At 42.4% G+C, this 16,067-nt stretch overlaps 1 protein-coding gene across 1 annotated transcript in view; it reads right to left on the bottom strand.

Annotated features, from left to right (window-relative positions):
- The window catches only part of hoxb3a (homeobox B3a), a 68,817-nt gene extending 53,880 nt beyond the window's left edge, over positions 1–14,937 (bottom strand). Inside the window, exon 1 of the mRNA XM_035994652.1 lies at positions 14,750–14,937. The gene's annotated coding sequence lies outside the window, so the exon portion shown is untranslated. The remainder of the gene's footprint in view (positions 1–14,749) is intronic.
- Positions 14,938–16,067: the final 1,130 nt, after the last annotated feature.

Below are 16,067 nucleotides of genomic sequence, written 5' to 3'. Positions count from 1 at the left end.
TTTATTCAAAATAATAATAGGCCTATTCCTAAAGATTGCTATCCTCGTAAATATACACACACAATTGAATTAAAAAGTAGCCTACTGTTGTAATTATCCAAAAAGAAGAACAAAAGATAAGAAAAAAAACAAAAACTTGGCAGCTCCAACCGTGCACCGTTCTAACAGAATGAACACAATTTAATGAACGAAGAGACAAATCGCTTGGCACGAGGAAACACTGTCCTATCAAAAATGGTTCTAAATGATTCGACTGAAGAATGGATGGACCAATGAATAAATGAATAAATGCCCCTTCAATATGCTAAATGAATTGTAGTCTGTCTCCAAAACTCTGATTCAACAGAATTAAAAAGGAATCTGGTTTACACACAAGGGCCTGCTCTATCTATCTATATCTATCTATCTATCTATCTATCTATCTATCTATCTATCTATCTATCTATCTATCTATCTAAATAAATAAAATAAATCACGATTAAAACAAAAAATCAAAAAAGTAAAAACGTTTGATTGATTTCTGTGTATCTAACTAAACTCACATTTTACATTTGTATTTAGTCTACATCATATCACATTGATAGGCTTAGAAAATAGACAGGTTAAGGGCAAAAACGAAATACAAATTATAAGTGAGAATGTGCTCTTCGTGCTACCTATGAACGTGTTTTTTTCCGGCTATATATTTCCCATATAATTTCTATCTGCTCCTGTGCTGCTCCCACATTGATTTTGTGACACTGACACTCCCTCCCCGCTGCAGGCAATATTGCTGTTCTCTGTTTCCTGAAAAAAAGTTGCTCGTACATCACCAAACCGGACAACAAAAGCCAAGAGCACGGAGCCTCTTCAGACTGGAGGGAGAGGCACCGTCAACCTGCTTCTAATCCGCCTCTAGTCTGCATTCTTTCTATTCAGTATCGGTTTTTTTATTTCTCCACCAATTGTGCAGTGTTTATTTACCAATACCACCAAGTGTAGTCTCTATTTTATTCTGCGCAGGGGTGGGACTATTTCTGTCACCTTGACCTCCCGCTTTGCCGCGGGGCATCTCAGGTATCGATCAAGGTGTGTTGAGTCTGACTGCGGCACTTCCATTCTCTCTGTCAAGTTTGTCAGCAGTAGCCATTCAGCTGAACGGGGTGGGGGCCCATTGTTTCCGGCTACAGGTAGAGGCCAATGTGCTCACCTAAGATCCACAGATACTCGGAGGTATTTAGATTGTAGATATGGAAAGAAAAACATACTGAGTTTGTCACCAAACAGACTTATGGCCCAGACACAGTGTATTAGGCCTGACATCAACAAAGTAAGACCGGGATCTCTTATGACACTACATGCAGCTGTTCGCTTTTCCATTAAATAGCCTACAATCAGTCTGTTCAAAATGAATAAAGTCAAACAGACTGCTTTATTTTGCCGTTTAATCGATGTCAATATTATACATATTATAAACCTGTCAGCGGGCTAAGGACCACTTCACCATAGTGGCACTCCACCTGAAAAACCATTGTCCTGTTTTCAACCCCAGCACACACACACACACACACACACACACACACAAACGTGCATGATTAGAGAACTGGATCCAGCTTCAAGAGGGAAACATAAAACATATAGGGGTTTATCTTTGCTGTAACATTTCGACATGTAATATCAGCACGTGTTTCACAGCGCGAGCGACTGAGAGAGGCTGACATGCAGCGGGATACAGTGAGTGGAAAAGGTCAGCGGATCTGGATTTAAACATGTGCCTTTTACTGCGGGTCAATTCCGTTTACAGCTCAAACACCAACAAGCTCAAACGGTAACTTCCCTGAGGTTAAAAGGTTTTGGAGGAAGGGGGTGAAATAAAAAGCAATAAAATATTCATGGAGCGGAAGAGAGCCGGGGTGAATAAATAACTCTAAAGTCCCCCCTCACAATTTACGATCTTTCTAACAAGTTTGCCCCATCAGCGGCTCACAAACTCAGTTGTTGATGTTGGCAAAGCTGCTGAAAAGGCTGTCGCTCTCTGCTTCTACTCCTATGTTGCACAAAATGGGATTAAAAACGGTTCTAAAATGGATTAATTTTAACGAGCGTGAAGGTAAGATTTTTATCGTTTATATAGCCCTGGGTCTTTACATATTCAAGAAATAAAGAGTGAGATTTAAAAGTGACGGCAACTCAATCCGTAAGTAGCTTGTTCTAGAAGAATAAACTCGTAATTTCGTCAGCTGCGTTACAAATAACACGCTTATAGAATAAAGTGAGCCATTTGTGTTTATCTGTTTTTAACTCTAGTCTGAAACATTACATTTAAAAGGCACAGATGTGTTTTTTGTTCAGTGGCGGGCCTTAACTGGTATAAAGCCACAATGAGAAAATTAAAAAATGAACATACAGAAGGGTTAAACAGCCTCATTATCTGCAGCGACCACTTGTCAATGTTCTGAAATATTACCGAGGTGAAAAGCTTTAGGGACAAGAAGAGAAATGTGGTTTTGCTCCTTTGTGCAGTTTGAAAAATAAATCGAGGTCCATTCGGCTGGTTATTGTCATGCAAAGTATCGGACAGAGAGAGAGAAAAAATGAAGTGGTGCAGAGGCCTATCCCTCCGTATGGCAAGTATTCATCTAAAGGTGTTTTAGGATATATCTATTGTGTGGAAGCTCGAACCAGATCAGGTAAAGCTGTGGAACAGAAACAGCAGGGAAGAAATACAGACTAAAACAAGAGCTGACTGCAAAATGGCGCTATCTTTGAATAACATCCAGTAAAACTCAGTTCTGCCGTTCACATCTCCAAAAGGTCCTCCCTTCTTTTGAGTCACACTGAAACTATAACTCCAACCGAACTATGTCCCTGGTGCAATTTAAACGTATCCTCCTCCTTTTCTTTATGACTGAAAAATACAACACATAATTACATTAAAAAAAGCTTTACTCAAAGCTCCCGCATAATCAGTGTTGGTGCTAAATAGACGCTTAAAATCCAAACAGCCTCTAAAAATGAACTAGCATATTTAAAGTCTACGCACAGACCGGGTGTAGGCTACAGCAGGAGCGCAGCATTTGTTTTGATGGAGGAGCACAAACGATGAAAAGAAACAAATGCTCCATGTAGACTCGGAGCGTCTTATTCCATAGCCAGCTTAGAATCAAAGAAACAGCACATTAGCAATCAGCAAAGGAAAATAAACAGCTGAAACCACTGCCGCTTTCTGCAGGCTCCTACTGGCAACATGCTTGATACACCATGTGCTAGTATCGGCAAAAAAAAAAAAATCACACATCTGGATGCAAACTGATAAAACCGCAGCAATTCTCATGCTGACACTGACATCCAACACAACCACTGCAAACATTCTCAGTTCATTCAAGCTCACGGTATTTTTTTCTTAGAGCTAATTATGCCACATGTCTAACATAAGCAACGAATTTTTTTTTTTGTTAGGCTACTATTTTAGGAATTGTGACAAAAGCAGAAAATCAACATAGCCTATTGTAGGACAAAAACAATCTTTAGTAATGGAGCTATCTGTTATATGTATTAAATCAGCTATGTAAATATGTTTCAAATTGAATTAAAGACTATGGAGGGAGAAAGTTGTCCATGACCTTTAACCTTCCACTGGCCACGACCTCACCTTCACCCTCAGTAGCCATATGATAGTGTGTGTATGTGTGTGTGTGTGTGTGTGTGTGTGTGTGTGTGTGTGTGTGTGTGGGGCATTTCGGCCTGAGTCCTATCTATTTATCTATCTATCTATCTATCTATCTGATAATGTTCTTTGGTATTTAAACTTATCATGTAGGCCTTATTATAAGCTAGACCAGAGGAGGTACAGCAAATCCTAAATGATTGCCAAAATAGTGCCCCTTCTAGTCACACAGCCCCAGGTGGCTTAGTAACTCACTAATTAACCAGCATGATGGTGAAGGTACAGTGAAGGACATGGGGCTTGCAAAGAGGAAACACACAGTTCAAATGCCCACTGTGTGACATGCACAGCCTATAATCATAAAAAAATATAAATGGTTGAAGAATCAGAATCAGAAAAAGCTGTAGGCTATGGCGTAAGTAGGTTTTGCTGTACACGTGAGTAGCCTACGTTTTCAATTACAAGGCATTAGCGTTGGTGTTTGATGCATACCTACCGAAAGGAAATAAACAAAAAACAAAGTAGCTTACAACAGACAAAAACAAAAAAATATATAATTTAGAAATATTACAATTGCAAAAATATGTAAAGGACAGTGTAACCTAAGACATGTGTTTAATATAACTGTTTAACCACAATAAAGTCATTATATTGGAAACAGGAGGAAGAGGAGGAAGAGGAGGAGGGGTGCTGCGGCAGCTCCTGCAACACGTGGTCTTCCCCTTCCTCCCAGCATGGGCAAAACACCTGCCACACACACACACGGTACGAGCTAGAATGCGTACGTACACACACACAATGATATGCAAATGAGCCAGCTTCCTCTTATACAAGTCGATTTCTATTTTTTGTGTACTCACTCCTCTGTAGCTCGCGGATCCGCCTCTCCTTTCTGGTGTCATCGTCACTCAGCTTCAACCATTTTTCATCTTGTTATCATTATGAAATGTTGCTTTTCTTTTCCTTCTTCTGCTTCTCTACATCTCCAACACATCGGCAGCTGTGTTCCATTCCCTTTTTCTCCATACAGAGAAGCATTGACACCTCAGTTGTCCTTCTCTCTCTTCTGCCGACGCCACAGGTTTTTTTTTTACCTCTTCGGGATTCTTCGGTATCTTAAAAAAAAATCAAAAAAAAGAAAATCGCTGTCATTTCCGCGGACACCCCAGCTCACATGCACGCACGCACACGCAAAGAGACGGACATACTCCGGTCTCCGGTAAAGTGTAAACATGGCTGTATCCAAACCGCATCGCTCAGAATCCGCGTTTAAACAACCGCAATTATAGTTTATAGTTAGAACCACTTTAACGGTGATAATCCAGCAAAAAAAACGGTAACACGTCACCGTAACGTTGCGACAGCAGCACGGGGCGCTCCGTGCGTAAACCCCGACAAAATTGGTGTTAAATGATCAAGGAAACCCCCATCACCGGTGGCCGTTCCAAGTGTTTCCCGGTGTTACAGCGAGCAGTTTGGGGCTGAAGGAGACCGAGCAGGGCTGCTGTGGAGACTGTGGGCTCTTTAAGGCATTAAGTGTTGTGTGTGTGTGTGTGCATGGACTCAAGTTTTCAAATTAATCTGCCAGTTTGGCACACTCTTTGTTTAACGGGCGAGGCGTGTCACTCCGCGTCCCCGGTACTACACATTTTAATATTGGTGAGACGCGCTGACCTCCCGTTCACCCCGAGAACAACCAAGCCCCTCTCTCTCCCCCCCTCCCTTCCTCGTCCCCCTCCCGTTTCCACACCCTTTCTTTCAGCCATTTCCACCTCTCTCTCCCACTCCCTTCTCTCCTTCATCCCCTCTTTCTGTCATTCTGTTCTTTACCCGTCCCTCTCTCCCCCTCTCCCTCTCTCTCTCTCCGTCATTCCACATTGAGTTGGAGTCATTACTTTGAAGAAAAATGGTCAGTAGATGTGAAAGAAGGAGGGGGGGTCTTTTTCTTTCTCTCACTCACACAGATTTTCTTTTCTTCCAGGGTCATTTCTCTCTTTCCCTTTGTTGCATAAATATAAATGACACCACCGTGCACGCTGACATGTGAATAACCGCACCATCACTTCAGAGTCTTAAACATGAATATTTCGTAGAAACAAATGTGTTGTATTGCAGCTTAGTTGGTGTAAACCTTCTTTAGTGCTTTGAGCCGCGCGGAGATCAGACACGGAGGTATCAGGTGGATTTATATTGATGTTATTCGACTCTCTGCAACCCGCCGATGGATTGTTATCGAGTTAACTGCAGCCATATGTCCACACTTATCCATGGTCATTTCACTACTATTACTTTCTTTATATTTCCACATTTTATCACCGTGTCGGTTACAGAAAACAGATGTGCATTATTGTTGCTTATGTTCCATTTCGTTTTACATTATGCGTTTTCGTGAATAAATGCCTATAGGTTTTATTAAGACAAAGAAAGTGGTATTCATTCGTGACGTTTTAGAGGTGCCATGCACGCACGCGCGCTACATTTTAAATCGAGTTAATTTGGTGAACTCAGGATGAACCTTTGGAGAAGGACGGAATCTGTAACGTAGTTATTCACCCATTAGTCTACCTTTTTAGTGTGTGTGTGTGTGTGTGTGTGTGTGGGGCAGCGCGTTTACGTCAATAAACGGATTATTTATTTACTGAATTATCATTTTGCTCATCTGTGGCGACTCATTTCCCCTCCTCTCTGCCTCTCCCCACTATATCAACCATAAAGCGTAGCTCCAACAATATGTGTCCAGAAGTTGCTATTCAACAGGAGCTGAGATTAAACGAGTTCAGCTTGTTTGTCTCGTTGATTAAGGTCCAAACTGTTTGCCAGATCAAACTGGGTCAGCTACAACAGGTTCGGTTATTCGGCGATAAAGAAACAGAAATGGGGGTATGTAATAGCCCTAAATTGGGTACTATTTTAGATTACTTATTGCATGATTGTTCTCTCCTTTCTCCACGTCTGGCTAAGTTTGTGTGACTACCCCTTGAAATACAGAGCTAAGTTTATTTTCTACAAAACATTCAATAGCAATCACAACAAAACAAATCGAACAATAATAATGTCTTACAACTCAACAGCAATATATACTAGGCTACTGCTACTTCACTTTAGGCAGACAGAAATAAAAACGAGAAAGACAGAAAGCAGAAGAAAAATGGTTTGAGAGTCATTCTTCTCAGCTAGAAAAGTAAACAGGGCCAGACATTAATCTTGCAGTGGAAAAATCAGATAAGGAGAGTAATATTTTGTGGATAGTGTGCGAGATAAGAGTTTATTTTGACAGGATGGTGCTGATAATGCTGAGGAGAGGAAGAGCTCTGCTTTGCTAAACTCCCTCTCCAAAACGGTTTGGGGATTTATAAATAGCTGTTAGCTCCGAGCATAAAACACCACTTTACATCCCCTAATATCTGGCTGTGCAGCACACACACACACACACACACACACACACACACACACACACACACACACACTAGCGTGGCACTATTGTTTCCTATAAGATGTAGGCTAGTATTGATAAATATTGATATAATGCATTTTTCATCAACATAAAACTATAGACAGTCAGTCAATAAATTCATTTTTATTAGGCTATAGAGGCATCACTTTTGTTTGAATGGTTGTTGCTAATAAAATGTTGTTTAATTGTATCTGGGCCTTCTTGTGTACCTATTTTTTTTCTATTTGGATCAGGCCTAGTTTCAGCGGATTTTGAAGGTTGATAATAATAAAGGAAATAGCCTATTATTATTTTTCGCTACGTTTCATTTTAGTTCCACCTTTCCTTAACCTAAGGTGTTTGCCCATGGCCAAAGAAAGTGACTCATATGAAATACAAATGTTAGCTGGTGTGAACAAAATGTGTAGCCAAACACCTGAACCCCCCCAGACATCCACCCACCCCACCCACCTCCATGTCACCGAATACCTTCCGCCCTCCCACCACCACCTTCAACCCCTCCATTTTTCCTGTCTTTCTTCTCCCTTCATCTCTCTCTCTCTCTGTAACATTGCGGCGGCAGGAGGAGCTTTGCTTTTGTTACCGGGGAAGGGAAGGGGAGGTCAGGCCTTCACCTCTCCTTTGCCTCCTGCTATCATTTCTCTCATCTGTACCCTCTCCCTACCTCTGCTCCTCTTACTCCCTCCCTCCCACTTGTTTTGCCTTTGACATACAGCAATTGGTCTGGAGTCGAGTGAGTGAGGAGAGGCGAGGGCGGAACTCAAGCACGACGGTGAACTTTTGACCCTTCAACTCCGTGAACTTTCTGCTGTAGGCTGACTATTAGCTTGGACATCCAGCCAGGCTGTTCTCTTGCTTCGGGCAGGAAGACAGAAGGACATAGGAAAGAGGAAAAAAAGCTAATGTAGCCTCTACTAGGTCTTAATTCACTTGCTAGCTTGAAAATTAGCCTGTGTTGTGCTTCGGACCTAGCATGTTGCTACTTAGCTTGATGAGTGTTTGTTGTCCTCTCTCCGGCTAACAACAGCAAATACATAGGCAGCCTAAAAGGAGGCAGAAATTAAATGACAGCGCCTCCTTAAGATGGTATTTTTTTTATCTTTCTTTCTGCACCTTACCTAAGGACTTAACACTCACCATTTATCAACTGCAAAAGACGACGACAGTTCTGACAGTTGTGTATTTAAACAGCGAGGGAGAGACGCGGGGTTGTTGCAGGTTATCGTCGGGTGGTATTCAAAAGGACGGGGGCGCGTGCTGGGAGGGAGGCATACTACAGAGTGGGGCTCGTGCTCCTCGCTGTCCTGGTCTGAAGCGGGCTCTGGTGGCGGCGCGAGAGAGCTGCATTCTCTGGGACCATATCATCTTCTGGCACACATTGAAACCATGGAGTAGGCTAAATTGAACTGGAATATGGCTACTTTTCATTCCTTCTTGTTTGTGACGGAAAAGGCCCGGGAAGTGGCGACTTTCAGTACAGAAACAAGCTTAATTTGAAATGCTGCTGCTAATACAAGCATTTTTCGTCGGCTATAGGCCTAATACTGATATTACAGCAGCAACGACAAAACACCCAGGCATATTTTCGTTATAATAGGCTAGTCATTATTATTATTATTATTATTATTATTATTATTGTTAGTAGTAGCCTAGCCTAGTTTATTTGCCCAACCTACCCGCCTTGATATGCTAGAAATAGCTGTTTTGACAATAACACTGACTATAAATGCACATGTTGCATTGATAATATCCTTTATTTGACTGCACATCTGTACCTTTTCTGTCACAAAGTCACAAGTAGCAAGCTCACATTTAAATAACTTTTTCAAGATTAGTCTCAAACCAACAAGCAGTTATTCTGTTAGAGTGTGTTCCGTTGAAGGCGTACATTGAATATGGCATAACCTAAAATTAAACATAGGTAGGCTACCCTAGCTAATACCCACCAATGACCTGGGTAACTTTAAATATTTGAAAGGTTATCGGCCTGTCATAACCCATCGCCAAGTCAAACACAGCCTATTGCAGCTATATTCCCAGTCTCACAAAGCGGCATTGATAGAGGTTTTTACTGACTGCAAACACGTTTAAAATAACAACCCAATCAAAGCTTAATTTCCAGCATTCAACGGTGTCGGTGCAATGTAATTCATGCAGACATGTTTGCCACCCCTCCTTACTGAAATCTGTGGTAGCCTACATATGGACCATTTTTCTCTCCACAAATGACATTATGGTATGTTCTATTATAATTACTGTAATCGTGTGCATAATACCATGATATCTGGTGCTTGGCTGAACCGTCGGGTTACCGCTATTCGGCCAACCTGATTTAAATTGTGGAATTTTTTGGTTTGTCTGAGGTAAACATCCTTCCCTTCTGACCCGGAAATGGGGAACACTGACAGGCAAATAAAAGCAGCCAGTTGTTAATTCCTCTCCCCTATGTTGTGGAAGTAGGCTAAACACAGCACAAACACACACACGCGCATGTGGATGGGGGGTAGTGTGGTGCAGTATGCCATCTTCACTCCCTTGCGCGCCTGCGTGGCTCGAGCCTGTCTGCTGACCTCGCGGTGACTCCTACTCGTGCATTATTCATGGAGCGTGGCCGCGCGGTTCACCCCTATCAGTATGCAGAAGACATTAAGGCCTCGCAAATACCGATTTAAACGTAAAGCAATCACATGAGATGCTGCGAGGGGGAAAAGGGAAAGTAGTTCAGAGCGTTTGTGTGATTGCAGAGGACAGGGAATAGGTTATCTGCTCTTTTACGCTTCACAATATCTCCACCTATAGATCCAATCCACATAATAGACTTCTGTGTGAATATAAATATGCAGAAAACAGATGAAATTGAACGAAATCGCCTCAAATTATCAAATTGGGTCTGAGCAAAAAAGCACCGAAAGTGGCAAGCCTACGATACAGTGCAGGAAAACACACACAAGATCTTCCCATCATCCCCCCCCCCCCCCCCCTCTCTCATGCCCTGCCAATAAACCCACCAAATACAACAAAACACACCCCACCGACTCCCACACAAAGCCAGCGACTCTCTCACACACAGACAAACACACACCTCTGCAATGCAATAAAGAAAAAGGGCCACTCGCATTAGTTACTCACCCCACTCATCATCACCAACACCCAGACTGTAAAGCCAAACTCAGCGCCTTCTGACAGCCTCGACAGGTTCAAAGGAGCAGCAAGCCCGTACACATAATACACATAATACACATAATGGTGAGGAGAAGCGGCTCTGCATGCTGGAGCTGCCCTGTGTACATAAACGGGAAACAGATGACACACACAGCAAAAACAAAGGAGGCCATACAGAGCCGCTGCTGCACCTTCTCATGCCACAGCCTCTCTCACTTTACCCCTAAAGAAAAGGAACTAGGCCTACATTTGTGTCACGGGTGTCATGTCCCGTCCCTGTGTGTGTGGGTCTCCCTTTTGCCACCTACTGCAAGTGTGCAAATCTAAATGATAACCCTTTTATGTCACATGGTTTTTTTTTGTGTGTGTGTGTGTGTGTGTGTGTGTGTGTGTGTGTGTGGTGGGGTGTTCGGGGGTTCCCTGGTGTTGTTGGGGGTGTTCCTGTATCATCATTAAAACGAGGAAGTTGATGAAAAATGAATTGTGGAGTTTTTTCGCCTTCCTGTTTACTGAACTGAAACTTCCTCAAGGACCCAGGCCGCTCGCAACACACACACACACACACACACACACACACACACACACACACACACACACATGTGTATAGAGGGAAGGACAGGGAACCGTTATCTCGCACCGGATGTAGGCTACAAAATTGATTTTTGTCGTGATGGAAAAGTGGCTGGTTGTACAACATACACACATACAAAAAACGTGCTGGAGGCCAGCTAACGTGCAAGATTTATTATTTTAGTTTGTTTAATTTGGTAGGCCTATTTGTTTGGTATTTGGTTTGGTAATACTTAGTCTACGGTTCACGAGCCGAGGTCAAACGGGAGGATAATAATTATTTATTTTATTCTTTGTAACATAATAAAAAAGGGAAAAATAAACATCTCCTTAAAACCCCAGATAAACCTAGTAGACCTTTACAGCGGAAATCATATCTGACTGATATAATGGGCAAATATGTCGTTAGGATATGATAATCACATAGGGTTAATGCCCCATTATAAATATAGCCTGAAAAGAAATATACTTTTTTCTCATTATTTCTATTTTCAGAAGAACAAATTAAAATTGAAGAAAGTCCTGTTTAGTGGCAGCTGTTGTAACCTTCTTTTTTTTTAACCATAATTTAGCAGAGAAGACTATTGATATTTTTCCTCCAGTCTGAATAATTTGTGGTATCCCGAGCATGACTCTAAATAACATTCCTGTGAAGTTTGTGAAAAACAATCGTAAAGGCGAAGGGCAACGCCAGGAATCCCCAGACTTAAAATGCATTGGGGCAGGCTGTCTTCATATATAAAGTGAACATAATAAATGAGCGTTTGAGAGCAGAGAGGACTTCCGAGAGCAGAAGCCTCCTCTCTTATTAGCGGGGTGCAGAGGACACCGGATTAACTGTGTGGTCGTGGAGAGGAGAAATACACTCATCCGTGAAGTAGCCCGCTCTACATAAATACTGTAAGAACGGGTTTGGTTTACAATCATTCTTTGTAAAGAAAAAATTATAAAAAAAAAAAAAAAGAGGGCAATAAATAAAAAAATACTCCATGTGAGAGAGTTAAATAAAGCGGATACAAAAATATACTTAATTTAAAAATATAGAGGACATGGATATATGTCATGGGGTAAAGTTCTTAAAATAAAAAAAAATACCCCTATTGTGATAAGGAAATCCTCCTAAAACTGAATCTACATTTTGACGAAGAAAAACAATGTTTCACCGGAGCTTTTAACCGCATCTCACGGCCTTCCTTAGCGGATGGAGTCTATCCTATTTTATATTAGGCTGTATTTCCTGAAATTAAATTGTTGCTGCCAAATTAATCCAAATTACCATAAATATACACTTTGTCTGATTTTAGTAAGCAATAATAACTATATTGTGTTGTATGTGAATGATGGGAAGCATCCCCCCTCTCCATACTTAGTATTTGTCGGCCTCTTCAGGGCGCCATGTTGAGGTTGGCCTTAACACAAACTCGGAGAACTATTAATTTAACTGTCTTATTGTGACGAAGCTTGTTTCATCGCCAGTTTGACCACAGGGGATTGGCTGATAACTAAAGTTATCTACCGGGAGCTGTGACGCCGCACTGACTGTTAAAAAAAAAAAAAAAAAAAGAAGGAAAAAAAAGTTTAAACTACTCCGCTCGGGGTAGGCTATGCCGAAATATGAGCGTCCGCTGTGACACGAGACATTAAACAATTTACATGATGGATCTAAGCAATAAGAAGCGGGCGTGCGCGAGGAGAGCATGACGCCGCGTGACTGGTAGCCGGGCTGTCTGACAGCTCGAGTCCCGCTTCAGATATCAGAGGACAGCCGGAGGGAAACAGTATGGAGAACTATTGAAGACAGCCCACAGGGTACAGTGGGAGCAGTGAGAGACTGTAGCCTACTGTAAACACCTCCTCCTTCTCCCCTTTTATTCACAACACAGTTATTTCATCATCATGTCATAACGCCACATGAAGGTGTTTGCTTGGCGGCTTTGGCGTTGTCGACCAATATATGTGAATTGCGTGTGAATGCAAGGTTTAAAACAATTGTTTTTACATTACCGTTGATTTCAACGGATAAATGAGGTGTCGCATACTCAGACATGTTTGTTCTTCAATATTAGAGACACTGTCCTTCTAACTTGCATTGTGTCATTCCTGGTTGTAAAACGGATGCGTTTTGTTGAGATGTTGCATCGTAGAAGTCCATCAGGTTGTTTCAATAAAGAGGTTTTGTGTCACGTGGCCTCATTAGTACTCCCATTAACATTTGATGTTGTTCAATCAGGCTGGTGTCATTCATATTGTTGAAATGTGTATTTCCATCTGTCTATTCGAAAGGCTGAAGGACTTCAGTGCTATCAGTGAAGAGTTCCGGCGTGACTGTTGGATTTAAGTTAGTACGTTTTGGTTTCACGCTTGTTTCATAAATTATAGCGCAGTGTTTGCTTGTCATCAGTGGATGTTTCAATGCATTACATGGGTGTCCTAATTTTACTAATAATTGGTTCAGTGGAGAGTTTTGATGCCCCTTTTCTTCGCAGATACAACATGTCAGTACATGATCTAAAAGTTTTTTAAGACAGCTGATAATAGTTTACATTTAGTGTCATTTTAAATCCTCTATTAGAGTTGGTTTGGATTGGGTGTATTGTGCCCTATGTTTGAAAAATGTCATGGAAGTTTTATCTGGATGAGGTTAATTCGAAAGCCCAAGCGTCTGGTTACAGTTTGATTTTATTTACAAGTTTCTCTCCAACAAAAACAGCTTAAGTTAAGCACATCTACAACAGGCAAACAGCAGGCCATAGCTCTGGTGTAAAATAACCTTGGGAATGTTTGTATCCACGACACTTTTTCACTCACACCCATCCTGCCTGGAAAATACAAGGTCGAGGACGGACAAAGATTTTCTTGTACCCAAGGACGCATGTCACAACTCTCTCTCTCTCTCTCTCTCTCTCTCTCTCTCTCTCTGTGTGTGTGTGTGTGTGTGTGTGTGTGTGTGTGTGTGTGTGTGTGTGTGTGTGTGTGTCCATTTACGTCTTGGTTAATGTTGGCACACGCGGGCATTTCTCCAACTCTTAATACTTTACTGAAAGCATTTTTACGCACACAATGGCCGTGCGTAAAAGTGACAAAACAAACGTACAGTGAAACGCTCCTCTCCAAAATTGATGCAAGATTCAGCATTTAAGATGTTTATTGTCATATGTAAAGACAGCTTACATATGCAATAAAAAAAGCTTACTTTGCCAGTCTCCTTACACAACAATAAAAATGCTAATACGTAATACAATACGTTCAAATAAATAGTTTAGCAGTGGGCAGTAAAATCAATCAGGGAAGGAATGTGAAATAACTTCACAAAATGATTCTCATATTTTTCTGTTATCCAAAAGACAGAGAACATACCAGACAGACCACTTCCCCACCAACAACAAAAGAAACTACTGTTCTGGGTCTGTTCATTGAATGCATAATTAAGGCATCCAACACACCATATTCAAATTCATAATAACCCGACGTTTTCCTCTTCATTTTATTTTTGTAAAAGTTCAGTGTGTAACACACTCACATACTGACAACCACGGATACGACTGTACTGATGTAAACCACTCTGTCTGCTGCCAGCCGCCTCTCCACACTGAGCCAGTCTCCTGTGTGCATGTGTGCCATCATTACGCACGCACTAAAACGCATACTTTGGGGGCTACCCAAATGTACACCCAACTGCGCGCGTGCCCACACACAACATTTCAATCTGTGACGCCACCACCGTCGCGCGGTCCGGACCAGCCACAACAACCTCTCAAATACACCGGAGCTTCGTGGCACTCAGCAAGCGCGTTAATACAGCAGCACTACAGTGAGTGAGTGACATGGTCATTACACAGCTCTCTCTGCCTTTGCCACCTCCCACCCCTCCCCTCTCTATAACCCCTACTTACAGACAGCCTTCAGACACTACTTACTGCGCGTCCTGGCTCTTTCTATCCACCGACTGTTCTTAGCGTCCAGAACGGCACAGAGTGGAGCTCGCCGGGCTCCGCGAGTGAACCGGAGCTGGAGCAGCGGCCGGTAGTGGCCTGCTCTCTCTCTCTCTCTCTCACACACACACACAAACACACTCACACCACCCTCCCTCGCGCTGTGTCTCTACTTTACTGACCCCTTTAGGATCCCCGCGAAGCCGTTAAACCGTCACTTGCTTTCTAGAATGTGAAATATATAGTACATTGTCAACTCCCCAAAACCATAAAACTAACTTTATGGACCCCACGTGACCAGAGGAGAGCCAGTGAGAGGTATCAGTCTGAGGCCAGGCCTGATCTTTACGATCCAACTTGGAGATAAAAACCCTCATCCGTTTGACATGTAAATGTCAAAGCTGCCTCCTCTTTTTATAGTTTGGCCCAAAGCAGAAGGAGGTTAGCTTTAAAAAATATATATCTCAACACACATACGCACACAGATGAGGCAGGAGATAGCGGTTGTGTCCAGATCAGGCTCGGAGCTGGACCTCGTCCCCCCCCCCCTCCCCTTCATCAGCTCACAAATAGAGCCGTGTATGAGCAGGGAAGCTGAAGCAGTATCAGTCGGTGAGTTTAAAAGTTCATTTGGTTGTTTACAGTTGGAAATCGGGAAAAGGTAACTTAATTTGGCCGGGAGTGGCCTCCGTTAGGACGGAAAAGGGGAGGCCGTTTAGAGAAAAGTGACCAATTTGTCCACCGCGAGTAATTTGTTGTCTTGTCAGAATTGGTCAGCAGGGATGAAAATTGGCCAGTGCGTCTGTTCTGTGTGTGTGTAGGCTATGTGTGCGTTTTATGCAACTTGTTTCGTGAGTGGTGAGCCTGACGCTGTGATGCTGCTGAGGTCCAGTAGAGTTGTCGCGTTGGAAATCTGGCGTCCAGGGTTAAATGTGGCCTGGAAAACAGACTGCGGCCGCTGGACGGATGTTTGCTGTGATGCGTCTTTACGCATGAAGCACATCCAGCTTCCAGCTTGAATCAGCTTGAATCATTTGGTAGAATTAAACCCTGGCAGTTATTGAAGCTATTTTCATTAGACAAGGCTCAGAAATGCGCACAAGATGTAGAAAGTGGTGGAAGACGAAAATACACAGAAGAAGAAAGTTATTTTTCGGATCTGCAAGAATTGGACTCGGATTGGTAAGGCAATTAGACCCACATTGGGCATTATCCGGACCAACCACACTATCCCGGGCTATTTCTCAGCAAAGTAGACGTTATAATATGACACACCAACCTCAGAGTTTGGCAGCCGACGGCT

Source organism: Sander lucioperca, chromosome 2 (genome assembly GCF_008315115.2).
Source record: "Sander lucioperca isolate FBNREF2018 chromosome 2, SLUC_FBN_1.2, whole genome shotgun sequence".
NCBI lineage: Eukaryota > Metazoa > Chordata > Actinopteri > Perciformes > Percidae > Sander > Sander lucioperca.
This window is presented reverse-complemented; position numbering and strand designations above follow the sequence as displayed.